This window comes from Macaca mulatta, chromosome 1 (genome assembly GCF_049350105.2).
Source record: "Macaca mulatta isolate MMU2019108-1 chromosome 1, T2T-MMU8v2.0, whole genome shotgun sequence".
Lineage (NCBI taxonomy): Eukaryota > Metazoa > Chordata > Mammalia > Primates > Cercopithecidae > Macaca > Macaca mulatta.
Window position 1 is genome coordinate 235108549 of NC_133406.1, and position 16685 is coordinate 235125233.

The 16685-nt window shown below is 48.3% G+C and overlaps 1 long non-coding RNA gene across 1 annotated transcript in view; it reads left to right on the forward strand.

Moving 5' to 3' along the window:
* The first annotated feature begins 201 nt into the window (after positions 1 to 201).
* The window catches only part of LOC144336786 (uncharacterized), a 97361-nt gene continuing 80877 nt past the window's right edge, over positions 202 to 16685 (forward strand). Inside the window, exons 1-2 of the long non-coding RNA XR_013409108.1 lie at positions 202 to 581; positions 7193 to 7252. This is a non-coding gene — a long non-coding RNA (uncharacterized LOC144336786). The remainder of the gene's footprint in view (positions 582 to 7192; positions 7253 to 16685) is intronic.

Consider the following 16685-nt stretch of genomic DNA (forward strand, 5'->3'; position numbering starts at 1 on the left):
GCTTAGCTCCACTTACAAGTGAGAACGTGCGATGTTTGTTTTTCCATTCCTGAGTTACTTCACTTAGAATAAGTGGTCTTATTTAAACCGACACCCTACAAGGGAGTTGGAGAAATTGGCAGGGAGGCGGCGTGGCTTCGTGAGTGCCTGTGCGGGGGAGAGAGGAGGGAGACAGGCAGGAGTGCCTCGGGTCGTGTGTGAGAGTGGCGGAGCTTCGAGGTGGGTGCAGCATCGAGGGGAGCCCAGGGCGCTGAACTGCTCTGCAGTTAGAGGGAGGAAGAAGCCAGGTGGGGACCGGCCTGCCAGCTCTGCTAACATTTCAGAGTCTACGCCAATTTGGAAGTGGCTAGCTGGGTTTAAGCACGCTATGATGTGCTCAGATTTTTTTTTTTTTTAAATCACCTTGGCTGCCTTGTAGAGGAAGGGTTTACACAAGCTTCCTGGGGCTGACATCACAAGGTGCCACACACCGGGGGCTTAAAAAACAGAAACTAATTCTGGTGGCTCCTTCTGAGGCTGTGAGGACCTGCCCAGACCCCTCTCTCAGTCTCTGGGAGGCTCAGGTGTTCCCTGGCTTGCAGGTACGTCTTCCCTCTCCGTGTGGCCAAAGTTCCCTTTTGGTGAGGACACCAGTGTTTGCACTAGGGCCCACCCTAGGGACCTCATTTAGCTTCGTTATCTCTGTAAAGACCCTGCCTCCAAATAAGGCCACATTCACAGGTCCTGGGGGGTTCGGACTGTAACATATCTTTCTCTAAATTCCTCCCGTAACAGGACCAGCAGGGGAGGCAGGAGAGGTGGGGGGCAGGATCTGTCTGATGACCCGGGTATGCGCTGAGAGTGGGTGGGACAGGGGACCATGGGGACAGCAGGAGGAAGAGCAGGGGTCTGGTTCAATGTCGGGAGTGAACTTGGTGATGGAATCGGCTGGGGTGGGGCCTGGGTCCCCTGGGCCCAGTGGGGTCCACTTTAGAGTCATGGGAAAATGGTATCCCCTGCAGCCTCAGAAGGGTTTCAACCTCCATTTCTCTTTGTTGTTAAGATGATAGGCTAAGTATTAGAGGAAATTTTCCAAAGGGCCAAACGCACCCATTACATCCTTAATAACTTTATACAACTGTTTTCCAAACACGTTGTAGCTCTTCACCCTATGCATATGTTAAAAAATTAATTTGTTTACTCTCAGTAAAGTAATGCATACTCATTGTATGAGATAGATGATTCAGAAAACACCAAAGAGTAGAAATAATCAGACAAAAATCACTCATAGTCATGTATGGATGTGACAACACTCACTCATTGCTACCTGGAATTCCTTTGAATAGTTATTAATTTAACCACTGACCCAGGGTTGGACGTTTGAATGATTGTAAAAATATTCACGGTCTTCTAAAACGTTGGCCTCCTGCAACCTAATTATCATACAAATGTTTGTCTGCTGAGTGAAAGCAACCCTTCAGCAGTCCTAGGCTGTGCAGCTCTTTATTGGAGAGGGCTCACATCTCTAGTGCTCCACTGCATCATCCCTTCAGCCACGGGGTCTCGGGGATGTTCCCAAGGACCCAAGGGAGTTCGTTGTGAAGCGGGACCGTCCTTCCAACATTGGAGAGGGAGAGTAAAGGCAAATCAAAAGCAGCGCTGGGTGGGTGCCTGTCCCGCTTGGTGGAGGTGCCCATGCCTTTGGAAGTGTTCCTCTTCATGTGATGACAAAGAACATGGCTTACTGAGCACCAGAGCATGGTGTGCAGGCACCATCTCATTGGCACCTCATATTGGAGCCAGGAGTAACTTGGCCAACAGGACGCATTAGGGTCTAGCAGTGCTGGGGTCTGGGCCTTGGTTGTTGGACCCTGGAGCCCTCCTGTCTCCCTATGTGTGTCGGAAGTGTCTACAAAGGGGGTGGTAGAGGGAGGCTTCTTTGGCACTGACAGCATCTGTCTTTGGAGGGTCCCATCCCTCACTGAAGCACTGCCTGTCCTGGCCTGGACCTTCCCTGGTTCCATTCCCTGGTGTACCCCAGGTTGGGGTCTGCAGATCTCTAGAACCTTTGCATCTGCAGAGAGAAAACCCTGTCAGCCCAGGCACTCCAAAGGCCCATCTGGCCATGTCTCTCTAGAAGGCGAATTCTCCAACAGAGTGAATTTCCACATGGAAGGACGACAGTGAAAGTGCACTGAGACCTGAGCTGTGCTGGGCACCACACGCATTCCATCCTTTAACTGCGCAGCAACAGCGGGATTCTTCCCATTCCAGACGAGGAAACAAAGCTGGAGATGCCAAGTCACTGTGCAGAAGGCCCCATGGTGAGCCAGTGCAGGGCAGGGTCAGAGCTCAGCAGTCTCTGCTTCCTCCCATGCTGCCTCTCCACACTGGGTCGTCTTTGGGGACAGTGTTGGTCTCAGGTCATTGCTTCGGTACTGTCAGTTGCCTTTGGGTGCACGCGCCCACACATGTTCACACACTCACACATGTGCACACACACATTCTCACGCTCATGGGAACACAGTAACATACACACTCGTGAACACACATGCCTTCACATACACTCACACACACACACACGTGCCTGTACACGGACGCACACGTTCGCACAGGCAGGTGCTCTGCTGGGCCCTCTCCACAGTTTATGACTGTCTGGGAGCAGATACAAGGCCGAGATCTTTATCGCGTCCGGATATTGACTCTTTGTCATGTTCCATGCTGTTATTTCCCCGAGTCCGTTGTTTCTCTTTTTATTCTAGTTTCATGTGCTTTCACTGTACAATTCTTTTTCCCTTCATTTTTCACTGCCTTATTCTAGATGTGTTTCTATTACCGGTGACTGCAAATCGTTTCTGAGGAGCATGCTGGTGCTCTCTCTCTCTCTCTCTCTCTCTCTCTCTCTCACACACACACACACACACACACACACACACACACACACAGAGCAGGCCTCCTTGGGGGTCTTGGCTGCTAGAGCCTGCAGGAGCCCCCCTCCTCTCGCCATGGGGGCCAGCCGTGGCCTGCACAGCTTAGGGCATCTGTGGAAACACCCCCTCTCCCACCAGGCTAGGGGCAACGGGGTGGTAAGGCCGGCAAGGGGAGGGGAGTGCAGTGGGGATCCAGGGCTCCCTGTTGGATCTGGATTCTAAAAGGGCACTCTTCCCACCGCAGGGTGATGAAAAGACATTTTTCTGGAACGATTGTTCTGGTGACTTCATGTGGCTTCAGACACAGGGAAACTCTTTTAAAGGCTTGGGAATAGTTTTCCTTCCATTGAAGAGGGTAAATCTCATGCCCTCTGTGTGGATCCTGGGAGAGGCTATTCTTAGAGATATTCTGAAAAATTCTATAATACTTGAAAATGCCATAGATGCAGAACATTTGAAAGAGAGGGAAACTATAATTTCTCTAAACCGTTGTCTTCTTATGTTGAACAAAGATATCATTAGTTCTATTTTTAATCAGCAAATGCTATATTTCCAAATATAAATATAAAGAGGCTGTGCCAGCTACTAGCCCACTTGGGGAAGAACCCAGGAGCCTCCTGCTTGCTGGCTGGGTCTGCTCTGGGATCTCTAGTGAGGCACAGTGGCCTCTGCATTGGGTCTGGACATGGCACCTCCTGCTCAGGTATCTAGGAGCTGAAAAGACAAATTACCTGCACTCCTGGACCCAAGGACTACAGGACAAGGACAGGGTGGCCACCCCATTCAGAAAGGGGCAGAGCAGGGGCCCACGGCATTCACCTGTTGGCTAGGTAAACATTTTGAGGCCTGACTCTCCTTCTGGGTGGGGAATATTCTTTGATCTGATACTGATTCTGCTCCCCGGCAGCAGCTCCCTAGGTCCTCTGCAGCCCTTGGCTCCATTCTCTGGCAGGTTTGCTTTCTCCATTCTCCTCTTAGCCACATGTGAAGTAGGCGTGGGGACAGCTCTCCCTGGGGATAGAGCAGTCTTCCCAGCCCACTCCTGGCTGTAGACAATTGGGCCAGGCCAAGGCTCATTTTGCCTAAGGTGTTTCTGTGCCCTGCTGTGCATGCTGGGGAGGCTTGTGGCCTCGAAGTCCTCTGAAAATGTGGTGAGGGCTTCATCTCTTCAGCTCCGTGTTCCAATTGCCACGCCACCCTTCCTTGGGAGATGTAATTCTCATTTCTAAATTTCTTTGTTGTTTCTTCCTTGTGTTTCCCTGTCTTCCTTGTCATGCGACTGCCTCGTCACGTGACTTGCGTTGGCTGGTGAAACAGAAGAAGTTGGGTGTGGTTATGTGGCTTTCTTTGGCCAATAGAACCGGAGTAGAAGAAGTTGGGTGTGGTCATGTGGCCTGTCAAACCTACTCTCAAGGCCCTTGAGATGTCTGGCTTCAGCGGGAGAGTCACACAGGCAGGCTCTTTCCCCTGGACTGCTCTGTCTGTCCTCCATTCAGGCTACTCTGGATGATACACCCTTGTCTGAACTGCTATCCTGAGACCCCCGATCCATTTGCTTTTTCTCTGGGTGTAGCGCCCACTCCCTTGATTTGTTTCTTCACCAAATGGCTGACCTACTTCTCAAGGCACCTCAGGCAACAGTTCTACAAAAATCTGGCCACTGCATGACATGATCACCATCTTTCTAGCCTTTGGTATCAGTTTTCTAAACTCCTGTTGCCTGATCTCAAAGCCAAAACGACATATTTGGGTTTCTGCTACAGCAACTCACTCCTGGGATCAGCTTCTGTATTAGTTAAACCAGGCTTGATTTTGAGGAAGTGACAATACCCTGATTTCAGTGGTTTAAACCACAGGGCTCTGAAGCACACTGCGCTTGCCTGAGATTTAGGCTTCCCCATCTGCAGCCTTCACTATCTGGAGTGACCCTTGGGCACCATGGCAGAGTCAAGGGAGTATGGGAGGTTATACATGTCTGCCATTGGCCAAAGTCAGTCACATGACCCTGCCCAACCTCTACTCCAGTTCCATTGGCCAAAGCAAGTCACATGACCACACTCAACTTCAACATCTGTTCCATTGGTCAAAGCAAGTCACATGACCACACTCAACTTCTACACCTGTTCCACTGGCCAAAGTAAGTCACATGACCATACCTAACTCCAGGAAAGGTGGGAGAAGTTGATCTTCTACTCAGTAGGAATGACTCTAGATATTAGGAGCAACTCTAATGACAGTCTCTTGTAGGGTTTAAGTAATAATGGTTTCTCCTCTGTCTTTCCTCCTGCCATCTAAACACAGTTCCTCAACTGTATCTCGTCCCCAGGCCTGCTCTGGATCCCTTCCAGTTGCCTACCCTGCTGCTTACAAGCTATTACCAACGTTTACTGTAGCCTCAGAAATTGGGACCTGGTGCTGTTGACAGTCAAGAATGAGGCTGGGCATGTCTTGTGCCCACCTCCTAACAGTGAAGGGGGAAAAGGGAAAGTGTGAGGATCAGTGAGGGCTGTGTCCCCATGGGACAAGACCCTTCCAGGTTCCTTCTCTTGTCTTTCCCTTTCAACACTCCCCATCCCCACCTTGGAAGGGTTCTGTGATTAATCACTGTGGTCTCCCTGCTTCTCTGGGAGAGTCACAGCTAACAGGCTTGGCCCCGGCTCTGAGAAGCCCTGCAGTCGGGGCACCAACTGAATTTTGATTTTGTGATTTCATTCAGTTTGGTGTTCCCTCAACCTATGTGACAAAAGAGCCCTCTCTTGCATGCCATCCGGGTCGATGGAATGAGTGCCCAGCGGCTGGCCTGGCCCGGAGGAGAAAGCCTTCCTGAGTCAGTAGGCTCCTGCCGGAACGGCTGCTGGGCACGGATTCAGTGACGTTCTGGCTATTAATCAAAGCAGGCAGCTGTTTATTGTTCTGTGCACTCCAAACTTGGAGAGATTCTTCCTTAATTACAGTTTAGCAGCTTCATCCAAATGAATTAGTAACTGCAGCCTTACAGCTCATCCCTGTGGCACGTCTTCCTCCTGTACATCCCTCCTCCGCTGGTGTCCGCTCCCCAAACCCCTGGGCTTCTTCCTCCAGCCTGAGAGCCCTCAGGTCAGCTGCTGGAGCTGGAAGGACGTAGGGGCACAGAACTCACGCTCAAACCCCAAACCACCTGGGAAGGCACCTGGGTCTCTGAGACTCTCTATGAAAACAAAGGAGGATGCCTCCTTTTGGGGTGGGGCTGTCTTCCTAGGGAGGCGGTGGGCGTCGGGGTGCATTGCTTCCTGCCAAGTGCTCCCCGCTCCCAACCCAGTCCCACAAGATTCCCAGAGCAGCCAGCTCTGAGCAACTTTTAATCTCCTGGACAAAAGAAAAAAATGACAAATTGAATCCCTCATCCCGACCTTGGTACCCAGGGAGGCTTTTACCAGCCTCCCTCCCGGCTTCAGTGCGTGCAGTCAGCCCCAGGCCTCTGACATTAATCGGCTCTTTACGAAAGGCCATGGCCTTCGCTTCTCTGGATGTTTTCAAAGGTGGTGAACGAATCAGATCATTTTTAAATAGTTATACCCTGCATCCTCGCATTTCCTCTCGTTCATATACTAAGCGTGTAATGTCTAAAACAGTTGAAGTACGGTTTATGAATTCATTCAGCAAATCTTTACTGCACTTGAACATGGAACACAGAGTGTGCCTGGCAGGGGTTAACTCTGGGGACCTCAGTCCTTGCTTTCGAGGGGCATACAGTGTGGCCTTGGGGAGAAGTGGCTCAGTGCCCATCTGCACCAGGGTGAGCAGGCTCCATGAAGCGGGCCTGGGGGAGGGAGGGTGTCATAGACCAGCTGAAGTTCTCTGGAATCCCAGGAGGGGCTGCACAGGACTCATGGGGCATGGAGAAGAGTCACGTGGGTGTGCCCCCTCAACACTGTGGTTCTCAAATGTGTGCGTATCCATTCTGGTGTCTGGGTGAAGGGCGGTTCTGCCTCAGCAGGTCTGGGTGGGTCTTGAGCTTCTGCCTTCCCAACAACCTCCAGGTGAGGCTGATGCTGCTGGCTGGAGGAGCACAAGGTTGGAGACAGGTAGCAAGCTTGGGGGTAAAAAGAGGCACCAAGGGCGTTGAAGGTATAGGGTGCACACAGCTCATTATGGGTGTGGCAGAGTGCAGGTGGGCCAGGCAGGGTCCCATCTGCAGGGTTCTCTGGGCTTCCAGAATGTTCTTTCCATGCATCTGCCTGAGCCTTTACCACACTGTCCGCGGTTCATCAGGTGTGCTTTCTTTCCTCCTTTTGCACATGCAGACCCAGGATGGGACCATATCTCCATCATCCTGGTACCCCAGGACCTGGCCTGAGAATACGGTGAGTACTTGCTGAGTGATTGAATCATCTGCCTTCTCCATGTTGCAATAGCAGGGCCAGGTCTTATTCATTCAACCTCTGTGCCTGAGATGGAGCGATTGCTGAATTCATGCTTTTGGAATTGAGTTTCCTTATTTGCCTGTGGCTTTGCCTCTTAGCGTGTTTGCTTGTACTGCAGTCCCGTGACGGCGGGTGAGGTTCCTGTCAGGTTGCTCAGGTTGAACACTGCATGAGCAGAGTGGAAACCGCCTTAGTGAGGAAGTGTGAGGACTTACGGTGGGCTTGTATTCTTTGGGCCTGAGGTTGCATCTTGCCACCAGCTGCAGCTTCCTGTTTCGTCTGTCTGTCCACAGCTCCAGGGTCTCTGGCAGGTCTGGCCTGGCACCTTATCAAAGTGAGAAGCTAGTGTTCCCTCCCCAGCACCACCGCAATTGTATTCATCTAATGGCATTGTGAAGGTGTGAGGTCTGGGCTCTGATTTGCAGGCCACAGAATGTAATATACCTCCTACTGTTTCATGGGTCAGGAAGCCTGTGTTTCCTGTGGGTTACTCAGCATTGATGTGGGCTGCAGCTCCCACCGATGAGATGGGATAGTTCCCCCACACTTGGCTTCTCACTGAGATTCTGAGCTTAAAACCTTCATGCTCAGCTAACAGCTTCAGGGTTTATTGGCCTCATACCTGAGTGAGAATAAGTTCCTTTCTTGAGAGTGAGATTCAATGGAACGATTCGGAAAAGGTGCTTGAGATGGGCAGAACAAAGGACCTGGGAGTGAGTGGTGGGGACGTGCAGAAATGGGAGGCTGGTCCTCAGGGAATGCTCGGCCATGTTGATCTGGGGATGGCTGATCAAGTGTGGCTGTTGGTAGACATTCAGCCACCTCGGTATAGCTGTCGGGGCAGAGAAGGGGGTTTGTGGAGGAACTTGAAAGTTCCTCCAAGGGAAGGAAGGGGGAAGGAGGGCGGGCTTAAGACCAGAGGCGTCACCGCTGCTGCTGGTGGAGGCCTGCCTCGTTCCCTTCTCTTCTCTGGGTGGAACTAAGCCAAGCGGCTGCTTTCACTTAGTCGGCAACATAGGGGCTGAGCAGTAAATTACAGGCCATTAGTTTCACTCCAGTTGGAGAAGGACCCTTTCGGAGGATGGAACAGTGGCTACTACCAGAGATTTTGTGTGTGTGTGTGCGATGATCGTGGTGAAGGGTGGTGGCCAGCCACCAGCGAGATGCCTAGGTCATCATGGCAGGAAAGGCAGGGCTGGGTGGACGGGACGAGAGAAATCTCCAGGGCAGGACAAGGCCAGCACCGTTGCCTCTCTGGCCACCCTCCATGCAGCATGAGGATTTCGTTGCTGCTGAAGCTGGGCCCACAAAGACTGTGATTAATTGAGACAGGACAAGAGGCTTTTAAAATTTTACAATCGATTTGCATAATGGATCTTTGTTTTAAAAAAAGAAAAGAACAAAACAGAAGCTCTCAGGCACTCTGGTAATGCTGTACTTGCAGACGCAACCTGGCAGAAGTTGGTGTTTCTAACTGCAAAGATTTCCTGTGAAAAATCAGATCTATTACCTTATTTTATCTGATATAAAAATAATGCAGGTTCACTGTAGAAGGTTTGGAAAATGCGGAAAGGGACAGCAACGCTTTAATATCTTGCCACAGGGAGGATCTGGCAGTGACAGATGAGGTGTTTTTTATTCTTACCTGGAAAGTGGTCCCCTGACAAACTATCTTGTAGCAGTACAAGCTTCTGCAGAGTTCATAAATTCCTCTGGCAGGCCAGCTGACGGCCCTGTGTACTTTTATTACGGAGGGCTAATTGCTCCATCTCTGTTTGCTCCTGGGATGGAGGGGGATGTTGGAGGTGGGGAGAGGGAGGGGTGGTGATTTGGGGGAAAGAGCCTCCTGGTGCTGGCACCGTGTTGAGGAAGGATGGCAGCATTAGGCGGAATCATAACATCACTGGGTAATCACTGCACACTGGGCTCGGTGCTAAGCCCGCCGTGGGCCTTTGTCATTGACGCTTCTAAACAACTTACCAGGCGGGTGCTATTATGGACCTCATTTCCCAGATGAAGAAATGGAGGCACATGGCTTGCCTAAGGTCCCACAAACTAGTGAGACTCAGAGCAGAGATTCAACCCAGGTTGCCTGAGCTACAGCCCCTGTGAAGCCCACACTCCCTGTTCTCTGGCTCCCCATGAATGAACTCATGTATGTGCCAAGTGGAAGCCGACTCACGCCAGGCACTGTGTGTGCCTCGGAAAACATGAGCTGGCCGGGCGCGGTGGCTCAAGCCTGTAATCCCAGCACTTTGGGAGGCCGAGACGGGCGGATCACGAGGTCAGGAGATCGAGACCATCCTGGCTAACACGGTGAAACCCCGTCTCTACTAAAAAAAAAAAAAAATAATAATAATAATAAAAAAAAAAACTAGCCGGGCGAGGTGGCGGGCGCCTGTAGTCCCAGCTACTCGGGAGAATGGCGTAAACCCGGGAGGCGGAGCTTGCAGTGAGCTGAGATCCGGCCACTGCACTCCAGCCTGGGCAACAGAGCGAGACTCCGTCTCAAAAAAAAAAAAAAAAAAAGGAAAACATGAGCTGTGGTGGGCTGGTTTCTAAGATGAGCCCTGAGGCACAGGGCTGGTATAATCCCTTCCCATTGAGGGTGGGCAGGCCTGGGACTATGATGGGGTGACATTCCCATGAATAAGTCACATTGTGAGAAACTGTGAAGACTTTTTGTAGATGTGTTTAACGTCTCTAATCCGATGATTTTAAGCTCATTATCAGGGAGATTGTCCTTGGTGAGCCTGACCCTTTTAAAAATAGCCTAGAAATTAGAGAAGAAGGAAGCCAGAGAGATTTGAGGCAGTAAGCGCTCTCCCGTTGGCTTTGAGGAAACAAGCTGCCACACTGTGGAGAGGGCCACGTGGAAGGCAATCTTGGGTGCTCTAGGGAGGAAGGGCCTCAGTCCTATAACTGCAAGGAACTGAATTCTTCCAACAACCACTGAGCTTGGAAGAGGACCCTGAGTCTTTCAGATGAGATTGTAGCCTTGGCTGACACTTTGATTTCACCTTGGTTAGTACATACGCCGCTAACCCACACCTAGTCCCACGGAGACTGTGAAATTACACGTTTGTGCTGTTGTAAACTGCTAAGTGGGTGAAAATTTGTTACACAGCACAGAAAGCTAGTACACATACCAGTCTGTGCAACCCGAAAGATGTGTGTAATGGAGGGCTCAGCACTTCTGCATAGCAGGTGTTGAATCAGCTCTGGCTCCATCCTCACCTCACCCTAGACGCTACCTGTCTCCAGCAAGACCTCCAAGCAGGCACTTGGATGCAGAGGCAGAAGCTTCAGGAGCACCTCACTTCCCTCTTTACATGTCAGGTGACCCAGTCACTTGTTACTTAAAAAAAGCCCAGCTGAGGCTGAGACTGGATCCCTTCCCCAGCTACCGAAGACTTTTAAGAAGCCACAATTGTCACATGGTTGCATAACTTTTTCCCCCTCCAGGCTTAGAGGCTTAGAAATGAAAATATTTTGTCTCCTTTGCATGGCAGGGGAGTGTGGGGGTGTTGGAGTCTTGCAGATCCTTCAGCTGTAATACATAGCACCGTAGGCAGCCCTATTACCAGCCCCTAAAATATGCAATTGGGGGAAAAATGGATAATGAGATGAGGTTTGAAGAGTGAGCTCTGTGCGGCTCAGGATCCAGCCAGAAGACAGAAAGAGAGTCATAAACATCAAAAATGGAAAAGAAAATGTGGCAATCACATCCTTTGAACAAACACCCTAATCATCTTTCCAAGGCCTCACGCCAGGCTGCCACAGGGCAATGTGTGTTAAGAATGACACCCTCTGCTGCTTCTCTTCCAGCAAGTCACAGCTTAAAAGCTCCTCTGTGTGCTCAGCAAGATACAACCTCGAAAAGCAGAGGAAAGGACTTTTAAGGACTCCAAGATGGTGCACGCTAATCTGGAGGCAGTGCTGCTACTGCAGATGACCAAGGTCCCTGGGACCTGATGAGGGGTTCACAGTGTTGGGGCCTGGCTCACCTCCCCATATCTTTGAGTGAGACTCTGGGGGCACTGTCATTTCTTTCTCTTTATTTGCTTGATCTCTTCCTGCTCATCTGTGGGAACCATTTCCTCCAGGAAAGGTCAATAAGTGAAGAAAATACTGGGGGAGTGGGAAGTGGTCAGTGCAAAACCTTCTAAGAAGGGGTTGCCTTGAAGATTTCTGGGAGCCTCTCACCTTTCTTTCCACTCTTACTTTGAAACAAATTATTCCAGAGTTGAGTCCAACCTCTCTTGTTCTACAAAGAAAATAACTGAAACTCAGAGAGCATAAAAGGCTTCTTCAAGTTTACATAGCAGGACGATGGGATAGATCTGGGACAAGAACTATGCAGATGGTTGTTCTGTCACATCACTTTGTCTCAGCAAAGGGCCAAAGATCAGAAGGTGGAACAGGCCTTAGGAACACCCTGGGCCCTGAAGTCATTTGCAGCATGGCATCTGACAAGGCTGTCTGTCTCTGGTTGGAGGGTCTGTTTCCTTCTTAGGAGAAGTGCATGGATAAAACCCAAAAGGGACAGTCTAGGGGAAGCAAGAGTGAGGTGCCTAGGGTATGAGATTCATGGAGGCATCTACTTGTAGACTTGCAGGGCACTTGCTTGACTCAGATTCAACACCTCCTTATGGTTTGTGCCTAAGATACCTCTCTCACCTCACCTTTGTCCCAGCCATGACATTCAAGCCAACGTGTTAGGAAAGAGATACTGAAGAATTATAGACTTGAGGATAAGGCCAAAATCTTACCAGCTCAGGAAGATCTATCCATTCATTCATATACCCACCTATCCATCCATCCATCCATCCATCCATCCATCCATCCATCCATCCATCCATCCATCCTCTTATTCATCTGTCATTCCATCCATCCATCCACCTATCCACTTGTTCATTCATTATTCCATCCATCCATCCATCCATCCATCCATCCATCCATCCATCCATCCAGCTATCCACTCATCCATCCATCTATTCATACTCATCCATCCATTCCTTATCCATCCATCCATTAATCTCTCATCCACCCACTCACCTATCTATCCACCTATCCATCCATCCACCCATCCATCCATCCACCCATCCACCCATCCACCCATCCATCCACCCATCCACCCATTCATCCACCCATCCATCTCTCATCCATCTGTCCACTCATCCATTCATCATTTCAGCCATCCATTCATCCAGCCATTAATCCCACATCCATCCATCCATCCATCCATCCATCCATCCATCCATCCATCCATGAATCCATCCATCCTTTCATCCATCCACTCATCCATCCATCCATCCATTCATCCACCCATCCATCCAGGCCTTCGCCTACCAACTTCAGGAAGCTTATATTTTTATTTTATTATCTCCCTACCTACTTACCTACCTCCCAACATCGATCTATTCACACTCATGTATTTACACTGTGTATCTTTATACACAGATCAGTCCCCTTTCCTGTAGATAATGAAATTCATCTCTTCTTACCTGACATAAATTCTCACCTCACTTGACATAAATTCTCACCTCAGGGCCTTGGAACATGCTATCCCTACTCCCTAGACTGTGTTTCCCTCCACACTAGAATGTTTGCTTCTCTTTATTCTTAAGTCTCAATTCTAGTCTGTGTCCCTTCTTGTGATTAACTTTTCTGGCTATGCAGCATCTATTCTCCATTCCTAACAGTACCCTCGTTTTTTGACTGTTGTTTTAGAATCTCCTCTCCCCTATTATGAACAACCTCGGTGGGGTAGCAAAAATTAAGGTGCTCTATTTCCAGCCAAGAAATGGGCATGTGGTTTAAGCCAGGCCAAATGAACTTTTGCCTTCCTCACTCCACTTCTCAGGATTTCAGTCTTGAGTATAGAGAGAGAAGGAAGTGAGAACAAATCGTTAGAAGGTGTTTATTTTAGCAGCTTCACCAGGAGTGGTTTCTGCTGCCAGATGCGTAGACTTCCTCTGAGCTCCAGCTCCTCACCCATTTCCAGATTACTCACTGCTCCTCTAGCAATTCCTTTTACAATAAGGGTCCTAGAGATGGTTTCCCTGGCAAAGGATTCCAAGATAGACATCATCAGAGAGTACTTTGATGATTCCCGCTTTCAAGGTGGTCCCTCACCACCTCAGTTTCCCCTGGGTTTTCTTAGTAGCAATCAACACTTGGAGCTGCAGGCAGTAAGAGAAGGAGAGGAGCAGGATGCCTGGGCCGTCCAGATGGTTCACAATATGTGTTCATTTGCTGAGGAGCCTTGTACCACGAGTGCCCTGTGGGCTTTTAGGACAACATATATGCCATCCCTTGTGTTTATTTCATTTATGTCTATGTACTTCTTTGGTTTTTATTCATTACATATTTCTGTGTCTCTGTGTCTCCTAGTAGAATATAAAATATAAACTTCTTGAAGGTAGGGTCTGTGTCTATCTTGATCAGTGTTTTCACTGTGTAGCACAGTGCCTGGCACATAATAGATGCTTGACACACATTTGCTTAATTATTATGAAAATCTGAAGTTACCATCAAGGAAGAAAATTCTCCCAAAATCTTTCCGTGGGTTGTGGAGTCAGGGCCTGAGCACCTGACCTGCTGGACTATGGCCCTTTCACCTCCTGGTCTACCTTCCCACCTATTTCTTTAAGATTTTATGCAATTATAAATTTGAAGATGGTTGAGAAGAATAAAGACCGAAAAGGTTAGGGTTAGAAGTGCTGGCTCTGGAGTCAAACTGACCTGGATTCCAGTATTGTCTCTGCTCCCGTCCTAATTATAGGACCTTGAGCCTCAATGTTCTCATTCTTAAAATGGAAATCTAACAGTGCTCTCATTAAAGGGTTGCTGTGAGGGTTAGATAAGGTAAGTGGTAAGAAGCTTAGCACAGTGCCTGGCATGTGGAAAGCATTCAATAAATATTTGTTGAATATGAATGAACCCATGAATGAAGTTGAAAAAGTATCTTTACTTGGAAGAAAATCTTCTCCCTTAGAATTCTGATGAGCTGTAATGCATTGAAAATGCACGTTGTTGTCACCATCCCATTATTGCTCCTCAGTTTCTCCCTCCTCCCTCCCCAGCGTCCGCCTGTCTGTGCCCACCTGGCTGATCATGGGTAGCTATTTTTACATCTGACATAGTGGAAAGGTAGCAGATTAACAACCCTAGAGACATACATTGCTTCTATTAATATTAAACAGGATATTAATTTTACCAGTAACTGAAACATTAAACATGTATATCCATTAGCGGTCATTATTTTAATCTCCAGAAGCTGTCTAGCGTATTCCAGGAATAGGTCTGATCCAGTCTTCTCCACCTCCTCTTCCTAAACTCGTCAGTGAATCAAGAATCACGGTTTTTATTTCCCTGAGGGGAAGAGGATAATTATAAACTCATAGCTGTTAAGGGAGAAGGTCTGAAGAATTACCACATTCAATTCCCTTATTCAATACTATAAGCCCCTCAAGACCAGACTTGTAATGTGTGAAGCACTTGCTCAAGGTAGTCTTCCTAAGACCTCCTCTTTAATGGGGGATGTCTTGCTGATGTGCTGGCTCAGAGCATCACACCTTGACTGTAATTGCTTGACATAGAGATCTTGGTTGCTAATAATGCTTTGAATGGATCTAGCTCAGCACCTTTGGAAGACTCGAACGAAGTACTGGGATTAGTTAATAATGATGGGACTCATGCTATGGAGTGAATGATAGGCAACTTATTAAGCAGGAACGTAAGGACCCTGCAACTAATAATGATACGTAGGACAGGGTAGTGCTGATAACAGTCACCAATTACTCCTCACTAGGAAGTCGATGAAACCCTCAAGGCAGGACGAGGGACAAGCATAGCCCAATGGTGAATAGCATGGGTCACATGTTTCTAGGCCACAGCTCAGGGAGGGAGAACCCAGGCTGAGCCTGGTGATGGTCCTGAGTTGAGGAGATGAAGCTGGGAATCCAGGTAGACCAAAGAAGCTCAGATAAACTCTGCAGGGCAGAGTATTCAGGGCATGAAAAGGGCAAAGTCACAAAACAAAAAAAACTCCAGAGTCTTCTACTAAATACTGATCAGCACATGTATGTGTGTAAACTACCCAAGTCTGGGGGAAAACACCTGAAAGAAACAGAAAGAACAATGCTTAAACCTCCCACAGAGCCAGGCATATTTGGTGTTCCCACCAGCAACAGTGGACAAATCTTATACTTCCCAGACCACTGGATAGAACACTCAGAAAAGAATTGCCTCTGTAGTGTGGAAGATTAGACCTAGGCTAAGGCTGCTAAGGTCCTACTTAACACGACCTCAAAGAAAACCCTCAAAGAACCCAAATCTTTCCAGATAGTTTAACTGCACCCTAGAACGTACCTCAATAATATTTATAGGAACCCAACAATATCCAATGCACAATAAGATAAATTTCACATTGTCTGCCATCCAGCTGAAAATTACCAGGCATGTGAAGAAAAAAAGAAATTTCTCAATAATGAGAAGAAAACTTGATCAATAGATACAGAAATGGCACATATGATGGAATTACTAGGCAATGATATTAAAACAATTATTGTAATGATAACATTCTACAACAAGAAGGTAAAGGGAAGCTTGAACATGGAAGTAGAGACATGGAAGACCCAGCTTGAACTTCTAGAGATGAAAAATACAATGTCTGAGATGAAAAATATACTAAAATGGTGTTTAAAACAGAATAGATATTATACAAAAGAGGATTAGTCAACTGGAAGATGTAGCAGTAGAAACTATCAAAAATGGAACATAGAGGAAAAAAATGGAAAAAAATGGAACAGAAAATCAGCACCAATGGTACTAATGTATGTGTAATTGGAGTTCCTGAAGAAGGTGGGGAGGAGTACAAGAAAAAATATTTGAAAAAACTGTGGCTGAAAAATTTTAAATTTGATAAAAACTGTAAACCCAGAGATCTAAGAATTCCAATTAACCCCTAGCACAAGAGACGTGAGGATGACACACCAAAGCACTTCCTAATCAAATTGCCCCAAACCAGTGACAAAGAGAAAATCTGAAAGGTTACCAAAGGGAAAAGGACATTATACAGAGAGGAACAAGGATAAAAATGGGCTGAGCATGGTGGCTCATGCCTGTAATCCCAGCACTTTGGGAGGCTGAGGCAGGATGATCACTTGAGCCCAGGAGTTCAAGACCAGTCTGGGCAACATGGCAAAACCCCATCTCTAATAAAAATACAAAAATTAGCAGGGCGTGGTGGCACGCATGTATAACCCCAGCTACTCGGGAGGCTGAGGCAGGGAGAATCGCTTGAAACTGGGAGGCGGAGGTTGCAGTGAGCCAAGATGGCGCCATTGCACTCCAGCCTGAGAGTGCA